This window comes from Pelodiscus sinensis, chromosome 1, assembly GCF_049634645.1.
Source record: "Pelodiscus sinensis isolate JC-2024 chromosome 1, ASM4963464v1, whole genome shotgun sequence".
NCBI classification, from domain to species: domain Eukaryota; kingdom Metazoa; phylum Chordata; order Testudines; family Trionychidae; genus Pelodiscus; species Pelodiscus sinensis.
In genome coordinates, this window is record NC_134711.1 from 239,456,465 (window position 1) to 239,471,997 (window position 15,533).

Genomic DNA, 15,533 nt, shown 5'->3' on the forward strand with positions numbered 1-15,533 from the left:
TAGCAGGCCTATAGCCCCAGGCAAGGCACCACTAACAGGACCCTGATGATTGGAGTAGGGATGTTAAATATCGGTTAATTGAATAGTCAAGTAACCTCATGAATTCTGATTGGTTACTTGACTAGTCTATAATCCAGCAGCCAGTGAGGAGCCAGCCTGCCACTGAGGAGCCCCCTGCCACTCCGCACTGCTGCCTATGTATCAAAGGCAGCAGCGTGGGGTGCCAGGTGCGAGCTGATCCGTGAGGGCAGCCAGTTTAAAAATCAGCTCCCCACAAGGACTGGCTGCCTGTCGCCCCACACTACTGCCTCTGATACCTTAACTCAGTGGAGCTGCCTGCTTGCTTGGCTCCTAATACACTTTAAATGCAGAGCCGCAGTGGGGGTAGGTCCTGGACCCAGCACTGGAATTTACTGGAAAGAGGGTGGGGGAAAATGTGTGTAGACTATAGCATTAACTGATAAGCTTTCACTTATCGATTAATCAGTTTATCAACTACACTATTACATTCCTAGATTGGAAGATCACCTGGCTGCACCGATTGGTTAACAATGCTATTTAAGCAAGGAGAAGGAAAAGGAAGTTTGTGTAAACCAAGTTTCCTGTTGTGGCTGTACTGGACCTTGCTTGTGCCTTCCCCCTGCACTCAACCCTGTTCCTGGCTCCTGCCTCACTGCCACCTTTGCATCTGTTCTTACTGTGCTTGATCTTTGCCTCTCCTCTGGCCCTTATACATCGTCTCCAGTCCTCAATGGCCAGTCCTGGCTTCCACCTGACTTCTCACTCTGATTCTGGCTTGATCCTTAGCTCTGGGACATTGGCAACTGACCTCAGCTCTGACCTTCAGGTTCAATCCCTGGTTCTGACTCAAATTTGACTCCTGACTTTGGTAACTGGCAATTGACTCCAGTGCTGAGCCTTGGTTTTGTTTTCCAACCTGTATGCCTGCTCTACCCACTAGATCTGACTGCCTACATCCCAGTCCATATCACGTTGGTGTCTGCTCAGCTTTATGAATCAGTGTCCATATCACAAAATATTTCATAACTGGCACCTGACATCAGCAGACAGACCAAGAAGTGAATGATCATAAGCACGGGCATACTGGGTCAGACTAGGTCACACTGGGTCCATCTATCCCAGTATCCTGTCTGCCGACAATACCAGATGCCCCAGAGGGAGGGAACACAACAGGTAATCATCACATGATCCCGCTCCTGTCATCCATTTCCAGACAAACAGAGGCTAGGGACACCATTCCTACCCATCCTGGCTAATAGCCATTGATGGGCCTAATCTCCATGAATTTATCTAGCTCTTTTTTGAACCCTTTTAAAGTCCTAGTCTTTACAACATCCTCTGGCAAGCAGTTCTACAGTTCATTAGAACTGACCTAGCCTCTAAAAGGTATGGCTGCACAATAATTAGGGATTATAATTGCAGTATACAACTACACTCAAGCTAGTTTTTGTCTAGTTGAGGACTGAATGGTTATGCACTTATCAAATCTTAATTTTCTGTGAGTAAAAAGTTGGGTTATTTTGAATCTTGGTTTCTCTTGCTCTGTGCAAAAGACTTGACAGAATTGCAACATTCCCATGAGCTGACAAGCTAAAAGATGTCAAAATTTTACCCAGAATAAAACATTTATAAAATAAATAATGGAAATGTTACTGCAACCTTAACTAGTTTTCCAAGAGCAATGGTCTTAAAAACATGCACACAGAATATCAAACCCCTCACAATTTCTTTGGTTGGAACAGGTACTACCACAAGATGGTTCCTGTCATATGGTCTTTGTCTAGAACAAAAATGTATCTTGATAATATAAACTGACTTAACCTTTGCTCACTCACACCAACATCTACAGACAAACCTGAGAAATGTGAACCACAACTGGTACTTCATCGAACAACCCTGAAGGAAAAATTGCATAATCCCTTAGAAATATAAGGCACTGTCAAATTAGAGGAACTGAAAAACCTTAAAACAACTTAGTATATATGGACATGTCAAAAGGTTTGATAACATCAGGAATGGCTCATGCATGAATTAAGCCACTTCCCCTTTTACCATTTTGTGTTCGTAGGAAATATTCATGTCCTTTTATTTTTATTTTTTTTAAAAAAACCCTTCCTTTTAAAAAGAAAAAATGTTGGATTATTACCACCAGATCTCTCTATATTGAATCAAGTTACATGTTTTGTTGCTGTTTCATATTTAAACAAATATGTTACACAAAAGTCCTACCAGGATTGCCTGGGGGTGGGACAAGAGGTGCTGTAGTCCCTCCCTCCCTGTTTTGAACCAGGGGGTCTATTCACCCTAGTCCGGGGGTTCCCAACGTGGGGTATGCATACCCCCAGGGGTACGAGAAGCTTGTCAAGGTGGTACAGGAAATATTTGGTAAATAACTAGATTATCCTAATTGAAATATTCCAAAAGTAGTAGTGTTAGTGAAAAAAGTTGTGGATTCTAGAGTCTTGAATTTATTTCCTTTCATATTGAATAGGGGGTACGGGAAGGTTTACTAAAAGCTAAGGGCATACGGGGACCGAAAAAGCTTGGGAACCCCTTCCCTAGTTCTACACAGAGCTTTTAACTGCAACAGTGTGGCTGGGAGCAGCACAGTCTTTGAGGTAGTCTTAGTTTATATACAGAGCCAGGGTGATTAAGATAACAAAAGGCTTGTCATTAAAGTGAACTGAGGATCATTAGATGATTCCAAACGCATGGTCAGATATGCCAGTCAAAAGATAGGAAACAAAAGATGGGCGAACAGGGAAGTTTTGAAAGGGAATTTAGAGGCAGAGTTTGAGGGGGGCTACATACAATTAATAGTCTTAAAATTTTTCAAACTAAAACCAAAACCACCCGATTTAAATTAAAAAACAAAAAACAAGAAGGGATAAGCTCAAGTAGTAAAAAGAGAGTGAAGGCAGAAATCCAGCAATAAAGTGGAGGTTATCCAATTTATTGCACCCAATGTATGATTACTTATGGGCAGTAGTGTACGTGTGCATTCCATGCAAGGAGCTCCTGACCCTCAGAGACCCATAAGGGTTTCAGAGACCAGGGTGGCTGATCTAGAACAACTAAGGGAGGCAGAAAGGTACACAGATGAAGCTTTCCAGAACACAGCAGAACAGTACCACATCTGGGCAGACAACCTCCGTGGAGTTGAGGAGGGTGAAAATTTCAAGGAAGAAGAATGTCCAACTGGAGCAGAGAGAAATGATTCCTTAATAGGGACTTTTCTTTCAGATAATGTCATGGTATCCTCACACTGAGGATACTTCTCCAGGGGAAGGGAAAGAGAAGTTATTAGAAAGAGACAACTGTTTGCAATGGGGGATTCATTCATTAGAAACATAAATACAGGTTTTTTTTAATAACCAGAGAAGAACATGGTGACTTGCCTGCCTGTTGTGAGGGTTGTGAAGCTCTTGACTCACCTAGATAGACTTATGTGTCATGCTGGGAAGGGAGCCAGTGACTGTAGATACCAATGACATAAGGAAGGATAGGAGAGAAATCCTGGAGGGCAAATTTAGGCTGCTAGGTAAGAGACTGAAATCCAGGGTCTCCATGGTATCATTCTCTAAACTGCTTCCAGTTTCACACTCAGGGCCAGTTAGACAGGCAGAACTGCAGGGTCTCAATACATGATTTAGGGAGGAGGGGTTTAGATTTATTAGGAACTGGTGAAACTTTTGGAAAAGAAGGAGCCTATACAAGAAAGATGGACTCCATCTAAACCAAAACGGAACCAGATTGCTGGCACTTATTTTAAAAAACCTGTTCTGCAGCCATTTTAATTTTAAGGGCCGGGGAGAAACTGACAGGTGCAGAAGAAGAGCACATGGATCAGAAAGAGACATCCCTTGGGGGAGGGTCTATTAATAGAGAGTTTCTATGTCCTATTAAGGAAGAGAGGCTGGAAGATAAAATACAGATAAGATCTGAGACAAATGAAAAAGAGTCCCATACTATCACATTTTATAATGGCAGACAGCTAAAAAGTGACAAGATTTTTAAGTGCATATATACAAATGTTAGAATTCTAAATAACAAGATGGGTGAACTAAAGTGACTCATATTAAAGGAGGATATTGATAGAACAGACATCACAGAAACTTGGTGATTCCGAAGCAAGTATACAAACAGTATACATAGCAGTCAGTTCACCAAGTACTGAAGTGCATCTGTGACGGGGAGTGCATACCCTACACTGTAACAGGTGGGACTAAAACCCGGTGGGTGGAGGAAGTCCTGCCCCCTCTCCCAGACTGGGTATGCTCCAAATGCTGAGGCTATATAAAAGACAGCAGAGTAGCTCAGTCTGGACTGGCCAATGGGGAAGAAGGATCTCCAGCCAGAGCTCCTGAGCTGCTGCAGCCAGTAACCCCGGCAGTGGGAACTGGAGACCAGGGAGACAGCCGCAACGAAACCCCCACGGAGTGCCAGGGAGAAGCTGCTACCAGAGACACGGAAGACCCAGCAACCACATGGGACGTGGATCTGACCACGTTAGGAAGTGACCCAGGGAGGGGGCAGAAGCAGCCTCTCCCATCCAGGTACACTCAGCATGTTTCAGCTGGGTTTCCTGCCAAGGGAATGACAGACGGTGCTGCTGCTCACAGGACCCTGGTTTGGGACCCGGTGGAGCAGGGTGGACCTGGGTCCCCCTACCAAGGCATTCGTAGGCATCCTTCAATCCCGAAGGATCATGGGTTTGCGCCCCTGTTGGACTGATTCGAGCAGCGTCTTCTGTGGCTGTGCAGTCCAATCCGGGAATGGCAGTCCTTTCTGCACTGTGAGCAGCAGTAGGCAGATGTCGCTCTGGTGTCACAGGCACGGATCTTCCTGAGGGCTCTCTTGTCTTCTGCTTCCTTCACCAAGGTAGTTTCATACATAGCAAGAGCTTCCTTCACTTCCTGTTTCCAGGCATATTTGTCTAAGGCGAGCGAATGCCAGGTGTTCGCACTGATAGAGAGAGCGCTGAGGTCATGCTTGCACGTGTCCTTATAGCGCAATTTAGGTCGCCCTCTCGGCCTCTTTCCAGATGCAAGTTCGCCAAAGAGAAGGTCCTTCGGTATTTGGCCATCCAACATGCGTGAGACATGGCCAAACCAGCGCATATGCCTCTGCTTGAGAAGGGTGAACATGGAGACGGTGCCCGCCCTCTCAAGCACTGCGCTATTGGGGATCTTGTCCTGCCATGAGATACCGAGCATATGCCTAAGACAGCGCATATGGAATGTGTTGAGCCGCTGCTCTTGTTTTGAGCACCGTGTTTCACTGGTGTACAACAGTGTGCTCAAAACACAGGCTGTGTAGACCTGCACCTTGGTGTGTATAGTGAGCTTATTATTGGCCCATACTCTCTTCGTCAGCCTGGAGAAAGTTGTGGCGGCTTTTCCAATGCGCTTGTTAATCTCGCTATCAAACGACAAGTTGTCCGAGATCGTAAAGCCTAGGTACACGAACTCATGGACGACTTCCAGTTTGTAATCTAACACACTGATAAATGGCTCGTTACCCACACTTTGGCCCATCACCTGGGTCTTCTTTAAGTTGACTTTGAGGCCGAACTCCATACATGCGACCGCAAAGCGAGTTATGAGTGACTGCAGTTCCTGCTGAGTGTGAGCAGCAATAGCTGCATCATCAGCAAAAAGAAACTCCCTTAGATGCTTCGTAAGCACCCTGGTCTTTGCTCTAAGCCTCGACAATTTGAAGAGGTTGCCATCCGTTCTCGTATGGAGAAAGATGCCCTCTGTAGCAGTTCCAAAGGCATATTTGAGCAAAACTGCAAAGAAGATGCCGAACAGTGTAGGAGCCAGCACGCACCCCTGCTTCACTCTGCTGAGACTCTCAAAGGGTTCGGATGTGGATCCATCATATACGATGGTCCCCCTCATGCCACCATGGAAGGCCCTAATAATGCTGAGCAGAGTTGGAGGACAGCCGATCTTAGCCAGAATCGCAAACAGACCTTTTCTACTGACAAGGTCAAATGCCTTGGTCAGATCGATGAAAGCAATATACAAAGGTTTGTTCTGTTCCCTGCACTTTTATTGTAGTTGCCTAACAGAGAAAACCACGTCTATGGTGGACCATTCAGCTCTGAACCCACTGAGAGGTAAGGCTGAGACTCAGGGTAGACTCTCTCTGCAAGAACATGGAGCCTCTTCAGGACAACACGTGAAAATAGCTTCCCCACGGTGCTGAGAAGGGAGATGCCACGATAGTTGTTGCAATCATTTTTGTCACCCTTGTTCTTGCAGACAGTAACGATATTAGCATCCCTCATACCTTGCGGTACACTGCCTTCTCTCCAGCATTGGCAGAGTATTCCATACAACTCTGAGACTAGGGTACCATTAGCGCATTTAAGAATTTCCAAGGAAATACCATCTTTCCCTGGGGCTTTTCCAGAAGAGAGTGCTTTTAGCGTGTCACTAAGTTCTTCCATGGTGGGTTCAGCATCAAGTTCAGTCATGGTGGGCAGAGGTTCAATGGCATTCAGGGCTCTCTCTGTAACTACGGTCTCTCTGGCGTACAGCTGTGAATAGTATTCCACCCAGCATTCCATCTGCTTGGTTTTGTCCTTCAAAACCTCACCTGTGGCCGACTTAAGAGAGGCAGTCTTCCTTTGTGATGGACCAATGACCTGCTTGATCCCATCGTACATTCCTCGCATGTTACCAGTGTCCGCAGCCTGCTGAATCTTGGAGCAAACTTGGAGCCAGTAATCATTGGCACACCACCGAGCAACCTGCTGCATTTGACTCCGAGCAAACCAGAATGCCTGCAGGTTCTCCTCACTGGGGCTGTGTCTACACTAGCATGAATTTCCGGAAATGCTTAAAACGGAATACTATTCCGTTTTCAGTTTTTCCGGAAAAGGAGCGTCTACATTGGCAGGCTGCTTTTCCGGAAAAGCCCTTTTTCCGGAAAAGCATCTGTGGCCAATGTAGACGTGCTTTTCCAGAAAAGAGCCCCGATCGCCATTTTTGCGATCGGGGCTTTTTTCTGGGAAAGACTACTAGGCTGTCTACACAGGCCCTTTTCCGGAACAGTGTTCCGGAATAAGGACTTATGCCCGAGCGGGAGCAGAATAGTTTTTCCGGAATAGCAGCTGATTTTGTACAGTAGAGCATCATTGCTTTTCCGGAAATTCAAGGGCCAGTGTAGACAGCTCGCGGCTTATTCCGGAAAAGCGGCTGATTTTCCGGAATAAGTGGCCCAGTGTAGACACAGCCTAGGAGAGGACCTGTATGCAACCAGTGCCTGTCTCTTCTTCTCAATCAGGGGCATCAGCACTTCAGTGTGGACTTCAAACCAATCAGCAGACTTGACTGTCTTCTTCCCAAAGATAGATATCACAGTATCATAGATAGCGTCCCGTAGTTGTTCCCATCTCTTGCTCATATCAGTGTCATCCTGACGGGGCAAGGCCTCTTCAAGTGCTTGGACAAACTCGCATACTTTTGAAGGGTCATGAGTCTTACCCGTGTCAATGCAAGGCCTCCCTTCATTTCTGGAGTGAAAAAATCTTCGCGGCTGGATGCACACCTTACTACACACGAGCAAGTGGACAGTATCACAGTCTGTGCTGTGGTAGCTGCGTGTCACCCTGACACTACCTAAACAGCTGCGCTTGGTGAGGACAAGGTCAAGCTGGTGCCAATGTTTCGATCTTGGGTGTTGCCATGAAAACTTGTGCTGGGGTTTGACATTGAAAAAGGTATTGGTTACGCAGAGATCATATTGGGAGCAGAGTTCAAGGAGGCACTGTCCGTTTTCATTCATCTTCCCTGTTCCAAACTGTCCCAGACAGGATGGCCAGCTGTGATGATAGCTGCCAACTCTGGCATTGAAGTCACCAAGGATGAATAGCGGCTCATGGGAAGATACCTCACTGATAGCAATAGTAAGTTCATCATAGAACTTGTCCTTATCTTCCTGGGCAGAAGTTAAAGTAGGCGCATAGACACTGAAGATGTTGGCCATGCCCACCGATGTTTGAAGCTGAATTTTCAGCATTCTCTCAGTTCCCACATTTGGTGGTATGACTGAGCCAACTAGGTTGTTTATAATTGCGAAGCCAACACCGTGTTCCCTGGTCTCTTTTGGAGGCTTTCTGTGCCAGAAAAAGGAAAAATCCTTCTCCCGGAGACATCCAGAGGATGATAGCCTTGTTTCCTGGAGGGCCACAATGTCCATCCGCAGTCTTCTCAGCTCGTTATTAATGACTGCTGTCTTCCGGGGGTTACTAATGTTCTGTAGGTCTTCTGTAAGGCCCGGAATCATGGTCCTTACATTCCATGTGCCCAGCCTGTAGGCTGGATTACTTTGTCGCTTGTTTGTTTTGCCTGGTGTAAGTTTAACTATCCACCAAGGCATTATCCCCAACATTATTGGCGTGCTGCCCTGAACTGTGGGCTCCTTATTGACTCTGGCCAGTGAGCCATGCTGCCCTAAACTGAGGGTCCCTTACTGACTTGGGCTATTAGGCCACACGACCCGTGGAACAAAGTCATTTGTGGACTTGGGGTTCCCTGGAGACTAGAGTTATTTAGAGGACTGTAGAGACAGCCAGTTACCTCATGGCTAATCAGGCATCATCCTACTCAGGAAGAGGCTCCCTTCTGTAACAGGGAGTGCATATGCCGCCATAGCATCCAACTATGGGGTGGAACACGGCAACTGTTTAATACTATATAGCAATTTATGGCAGAAACTGTCAATGACAGATTCACATATTTACATGGATTCACATATCTACTGAATTTTCAGGAAGAATTCAGAGACTACTCAAACATGAAGTGGACAGGATTCTATACCTATACCCCTTCTTTCATTCCTAGGATCTTTAAAGAACATATGCGGTGTGGTGTGAACCTCTGATTTACATTCCATCTAGAAGGCAAAGATAAATGGGGACATAAGTTTATTTCAGTAGGGCTGTATCAGAGTGGCCCCAAAGTTGCCAACTTTCTAATTAGAGAAAACTGAACAACCTTACCCCACTCCTTCTTCAAGGCCCAAGGGAAGGAAGGGTTTTGGGTGCAAGAGGAGGTTCCGGACTGGGCCAAAGTGTTTGGCATACAGGAGGGAGCTCAGGGTGAGGGCTCCAGGCAGTGCTGACTTCCCAACAAATGGGGCTGTGAAGCTAGAACTTGAGACTTGAGATCTCCTGGCCGCACCTACACCTGGGAGCCAGGGAGACATGCCATATGCTTCCAGGAGGCACATAGAGCTGAACACAGAGCCTACCTGCCCTCTCTGCAGCCAACAAGACTTTTAATGGCCCGGGTCCCGTTTTGACCAGGTGTTCTAATCAAACACTGGACACCTGGCAACCCTATGGTGATCACATCTGGTTCATTGGCATGGGGTTTCAGTCCTGATCCAGGGACCAATGGTGGCAGTATTGATTTCTAACAGGGATTGTTTTATATCATAATTCCAGTATTGTGTTTCTTGGGTAAAAATAATCCCCAGTATAGCCAGGTAAAATGGAAGGGGAAAGAAATGTGACCTGCCAAAGCAACACAATTAAATAGATTCCCTCTTTTAGGGTATGTCTACACAGCAAAGTTATTTCAAAATAACTTTCCTAGTGTCTACACAGCCAAACAGCTATTTTGAAATTAAATCAAAATAGCGGAGCGCTTATTTCAAATTGAGTAAACCTCATTCCACAAGGAATAATGCCAAATTCAAAATACCGTATATACTCGAGTATAAGCCGAGTTTTTCAGCACATTTTTTGTGCTGAAAAATGCCCCCCTCGGCTTATACTCGAGTCAGCCTCCTGCTCGCGGGCGGGCTCAGCGCGTCTCTGCCGCCGGCCGGGTCTAGCCGCATGAGCCCGGAGCTCCGGCCCCGGTAACCGAGGCGCTCGGGGCGGGGGGCGCTGCCGGGAGCGGGCTGGGCTCCGTGTGTCGGGGGCCGTCGCTGCGTGGGGCGCTCGGAGCCTCTGCCGGCCGCTTGGGTTGCGGGTGCGCCCGCAGGTGCTGCTCGGAGCCAGCGGCCTCGCCCCGGGGCCGCCGGCAGGGAGGCTCGGGGAGCAGCCGAAAGGGGCTCTGGCCTGGGAAAGGTCCGGGTGGGGGCGGCGGGGGCTGAGCTGGTTGGGCCGAGTGTCCGAGCGTCTGTTCCCGTGTGTGACTGGTGCTGGCGCTGGGCGCTTTCTTGCAGGCGGCCCTTCAGGGGCTCATTGGATTGGCGGGAGGACTTTGAGTGGGAGTTACGGTATTTTTGATACCATATTGTTTTTGTTGACCCCCTTTTCCACTTACAGAGCTAGGTTATTGTTTTTCTTTGAAATAAATATTCATGTAATTTTATTGGTATCTATCTTCATTTTTTACATTTACCAGTAGCTGCCTCATTTCCTACCCTAGGCTTATACTCGAGTCAATATTTTTTCCCAGTTCTTTGTGGTAAAATTAGGTGCCTTGGCTTATGTTCGGGTCGGCTTATACTCGAGTATATACAGTAGCTAAATCGAAATAGGTGCTGTGTAGACACTTACATTGAAATAGGGGGCCTCCAGCCTTCCCAGGGTGCCCTGCTGGACACTCTAGCCTCAACCAAAAACACTCCACATCCTTCCCTCCCTTCCTGGAGCCCTTAAAGGGGTAAACTCTGGCCACAGTGCCTGTGCCAGGTCCAAGCCTGCCAGCCCAGAGCCAGCAGTCACTGCCCCTGACCCAGTGGCCCCAAAACATGAGCCAGCAAGCCACTGGCAGCCAGCCCTTCACCACTCCCCAGGAGCAGTCTGCCAGCTCCGAGGAGCCTGCCAGGGCCCAAAGAAGGCGGGCGCCTCCCTGGTCCAGGGTGGGGATCATGGACCTTATTCAGGTTGGGGGGGGGGCAATGTCCATGGTCTCCGCACTAGATGGAGGAACGCGGTTGTCTATGGCAGGATAGCTGCCAGCCTGGCCACCAAAGACCACATGAGAACCCAAGAGCAGGTTTGCATGACAATCAAGTTGGTCCAGTGAGACCACCAACCCTGAGTCCTGAGCTTCCCCTCTCCCTTCTTTCCCTTGCTTCCCCCTTCCAGCTCCCTCCTCTCAGGTTTCCCCCTCCCCTCTCCCACCCTCTCTTCTCCCCTCTCCTGCCTCCTTTCCCCAGTCTCACCAGAGTTTCATTCTTCCTCCCCCCCCCCCCGAATTTTGTTAAATAAAGAGAGTTTGTGTTTGTCATGATTATGAGGGTTAGCCAGCAGCCTGGGGATTAAGGAGTTAACTACACCTAGCCAGGTGAAGTGACCAGTAGGAATGTAGGTGGGACTTTCAAACAGGGACAAAGGAATTTGGGTTTTTTCCTTTCTCCTTTTGTCTCTCTGAGTGAGTCCTCTGCAGCTACAGGGAGGGACAAGCATGTCTCTCTCTCTCCAAGGAACAATTCTTCACTTTCTGTAAGTAGGGTAAAGTTTAGGTAGGTTAGTTAGGCTTTATTGTTTAAGGGTTGGGTATGGGATCTGATATCTGGCACTGCTTAAGAGATGTTTGGCTTTTCTTTTTAACTAAGTTCTAGCCCATGGTGTAAGTCCTCCATGAGTATATTTTGTTACCTTTCCATCTGATCCTTATGCTTGCAACAGGAATATTGTTCTAATAATAAAAGTTTTCTCTTTTCTTTTTATTAGCCTGGCATTGGTTACTTGTGTGTCCTGATTTTTATAATAGGGGTGAGATTTCCCAAATGATCTTTCCCCTAATCTCGTTATTAATATTTGGGTGGTGGCAGAAGTTTTATTCCCAAAATATAGGTTTTTTTAAGATTTTGGGAGAAGTTTTATGCCGAAGCCTGGTAAATAAGGCTTTGGGGTACACTCTCACAGGGCCTCCTGGATACTGACAGCCCCTCGATGGACCTCCTGCTTGGCAGCCTGCAGAAAGTGCAGCCAGGCTTGCAGCAACATGTCCAAGAGAAGCACCAGAGTGCCCGGGGCAGCTCTGGCTCCATGTTACAGAGTGCTGTGGTGTCCCGAGTGAGGGCAACCAGAGCACGCAGAGACAAAATGCTTTGCTGTCCCTCATTGAGATAGACAAGCAAGCAGGGAAACCTGAGAACTGGCTGTCCAGGGGGGTCCCTTTAAGCACAGACCTCAGATAGCCTCAGGCAGCAGCCCCACACACTAAGTCCTAACCTGGTGCCCTACTGGAACTGGTTCCGGCAGCCTTACATGCAATTTAGAGTCCACTCAGTGTGGACGCACTATTTCAAAATAGCAAAATGCTATTTCAAAATGCATTGTGTGTAGACACGTTATTTCGCAATAAGCTATTTCGAAATAACTATTTCTAAATAAGATATCTCGAAATAACACTGTAGTGTAGACATACCCTTACTGTTTAGGACCTAGCTAAACATGGGCCAAATGAATCACAGACAAGCGTCAACCATATAGCAGATGAATGGAAGTAAAATCTACAAGCCTGATGGATGAGGAGGTAGGTCATTCTTTCTAAATTCATAAAAGTTCTGTAGTGTACATATCTATTTTTATTTATTACACATCTAATCACATGACTTGCTAAATGGTGGGATTTTAAAGGCTTTTTTCATGAAACACTAAACATTTTTCTAATGAAGCAAAATCTTGCAACCCAACCTTAGTTTATCCAGTAGTTGTACATTCTGCAGTCACCACTCCACATCAGACAGTTAAAACAAAAAACAGGACTGTGTAGCACTTTAAAGAATAACAAGATGGTTTAATAGGTGATGAGCTTTCGTGGGCCAGACCCACTTCCTCAGATCAAATAGTGGAAGAAAATTGTCGCAACCATATATACCAAAGGATACAATTAAAAAAATGAACACATATGAAAATGACAAATCAAATTTCAGAACAGAAGGGGGATGGGGGGGGAAAGGAGGGGAGGTAAATGTCTGTGAGCTAATTATATTAGAGGTGATAATTGGGGAAGCTATCTTTGTAATGGGTAAGATAATTAGCGTCTTTATTCAAATTTGCGTGTAAACTGTCGAATTTAAGCATGAATGACAGTTCAGAGGATTCTCTTTGAAGTGAAGTCTTAAAAGGTCTTTGAAGCAGGATGCAGGTAATCAAGTCGTTGAGACAATGTCCTTTCTGGTTGAAATGGCAAGAAAAAGAGAGTTACTCACCTTGTGCAGTAACGTCTGTTCTTCGAGATGTGTGTCCCCGTGGGTGCTCCACTCGAGGTGCTGGGCTCATCCCGGCGCCGCAAACCGGAGGATTTTTCATTAGCAGTAGCCCCCTACCGGACTACGCATACGCGACGGCCCCTTCGCGCCTTTCATCTGAGCGCAGTCCGGTCTTGTCAGTTTCTTCCCAACCGGAAGCATCTAAAAGATATAAATAGAAGCTCCGAAGCAGGGAGGAGAGTGGGTCATGGAGCACCCATGGGGACACACATCTCGAAGAACAGACGTTACTGCACAAGGTGAGTAACTCTCTTTTCTTCATCGAGTAGTGTCCCCGAGGGTGCTCCACTCGAGGTGAGTACACAGCAGTGGTCTAACATTACATGAGTGCTTCGGGCCTATCGTCCTCGTGCTGTAGACAAGACAGCCTGAGCTACCCTTGAATCAGAGGTAAGTATGTTCGTGAGGGCGTAGTGTCTAGCGAATGTGAGGGTAGATGACCGGTTGCCGCATGGCATATGTCCTGCAACGGTACTCCGTGAAGATAGGCAATGGATGTCACCATGCCCCGGGTGGAATGAGCATGAAGACCACTTGGAAGAGATTTGTTGCGCAAGGCATAACATTGTGTGATGCAAGCGACGACCAGGCAGGAAATACGCTGCGCAGAAAGTTGCTTTCCCTTGAAGCGCTCAGCTGTAGAAAGGAAAAGCCGCTGAGACTTCCTAAAGACTCGAGTTCTGTCAAGGTAAAAGGCCAGGGCTCGCCTGACATCTAGAGTGTGTAGACGTGCGTCTTCCAATGAGAAGTGAGGCTTTGGGTGGAAAGTCGGCAGGGTTATGGGTTCATTTATGTGGAAAGCAGAGTTGACTTTTGGCAAAAACGCTGGTTGAACACGCAATACTGCCGCATGACTGAAGAATTGCGTATACGGCGGATCGGCAGAAAGAGCTGCCAATTCACTTACTCGACGTGCCGATGTAATGGCAAGTAGGAACACCGTTTTCATCGTGAGCATTCGTAGATCACATGTTGCGAGCGGCTCAAAAGGGGAGTGAGTCAGAGTGTCCAATACTAGAGGCAAGTCCCAAGGTTCCGGTGGGATCCTATGGGCCGGATACAGACTGCCTAATCCTTTCAGAAACCTTTTGGTGATAGCGTGGGCGAACACTGAATGGCCGTCAATTGGAAGACGGAAGGCTGAGATTGCCACCACATGTACTCTTAGGGAAGAAATAGCCATTCCCGTCGTCTTTAGATGCATCACATAATCTAGGATTTGTTGTATAGACAGCGAATGAGGGTCAAGATCTTTTGCCAAGCACCACGAATGGAAACGACGCCATTTTTGGAGATAGGCTTTACGCGTCGTATGCCGCCTACTGTTGATTAACACGCGCCTCACTTCTTGAGAACAGGAGAGTTTGGAAGCCTGGAGCCAGCTAGGAGCCATGCCGTGAGGTGCATGCGGTCGATGGCTGGGTGAAGAATTGTGCCATGTTGCTGAGATAGCAAATTGAACAGTTCCGGTAGTCATCGTGGATTGGCAACTGACATCTTCGACAGCTGTGTTAGCCAGGTCTGTCTGGGCCAGAAAAATGCTATCATAATTACTGTTGTGCCGCCTAGTGCTATCTTTTCCAGAACTCTCGGAATGAGTGGAAGAGGAGGAAAGGCATATAGCAATTGGTGCCGATCCCAGTCCAGGAGGAAGGCATCCCCCAGAGAGTCTGTGCTTATGCCTGCTTGTGAGCAATATTGAGGGCATTTCCTGTTGTGTTGAGTGGTGAACAAGTCCACCTTGGGGAAGCCCCATAGCAGGAAGAGGTCGCGGAGCACCTCGGGGTATAATTCCCACTTGTGTTGTGAGAGGAAATGCCTGCTCAGAGTATCGGCGATCACATTGTCCTTGCCAGGAAGGTATGCTGCGGTTATGGTGATACCTTGTTGAATCGCCCAATTCTACAGGCGCACAGCCTCTGCGCAAAGAGAGCAGGAAGGCGACCCCCCCTGTTTGTTGATGTAATACACCGTGCATATGTTGTCGGTGAGAATCTGTATGAAGCGTCCTCGGATGACGGGCAGAAAGTGTTTGCAAGCATTGAAGACTGCTCTCAGCTCGAGAAAATTTATATGATATAGCGATTCCTGGGGCGTCCAGAGACCCTGGGTCCGGTGTTCCTGAAGGTGAGCGCCCCAGCAGAGCAGAGAGGCATCTGTGGTGATTTGCAGTGATGGTTTGCAGGCATGAAAGGGGACCCCTGTTAGCATATTGTTGGGGCTGTCCCACCATGCCAAGGAAGTCCGGACCCGGCTGGGCAGAGAAACCAACCTGTTCATGCTGTGAACCCGGGGCGTGTACACGGTGAACATCCAAT

The 15,533-nt window shown here is 47.4% G+C and overlaps 1 protein-coding gene across 1 annotated transcript in view; it reads right to left on the bottom strand.

Moving 5' to 3' along the window:
• Positions 1–335: 335 nt before the first annotated feature.
• ING1 (inhibitor of growth family member 1) overlaps positions 336–15,533 on the bottom strand; it is a 163,783-nt gene continuing 148,585 nt past the window's right edge. The window contains exon 3 of the mRNA XM_075918819.1: positions 336–348. The gene's annotated coding sequence lies outside the window, so the exon portion shown is untranslated. The remainder of the gene's footprint in view (positions 349–15,533) is intronic.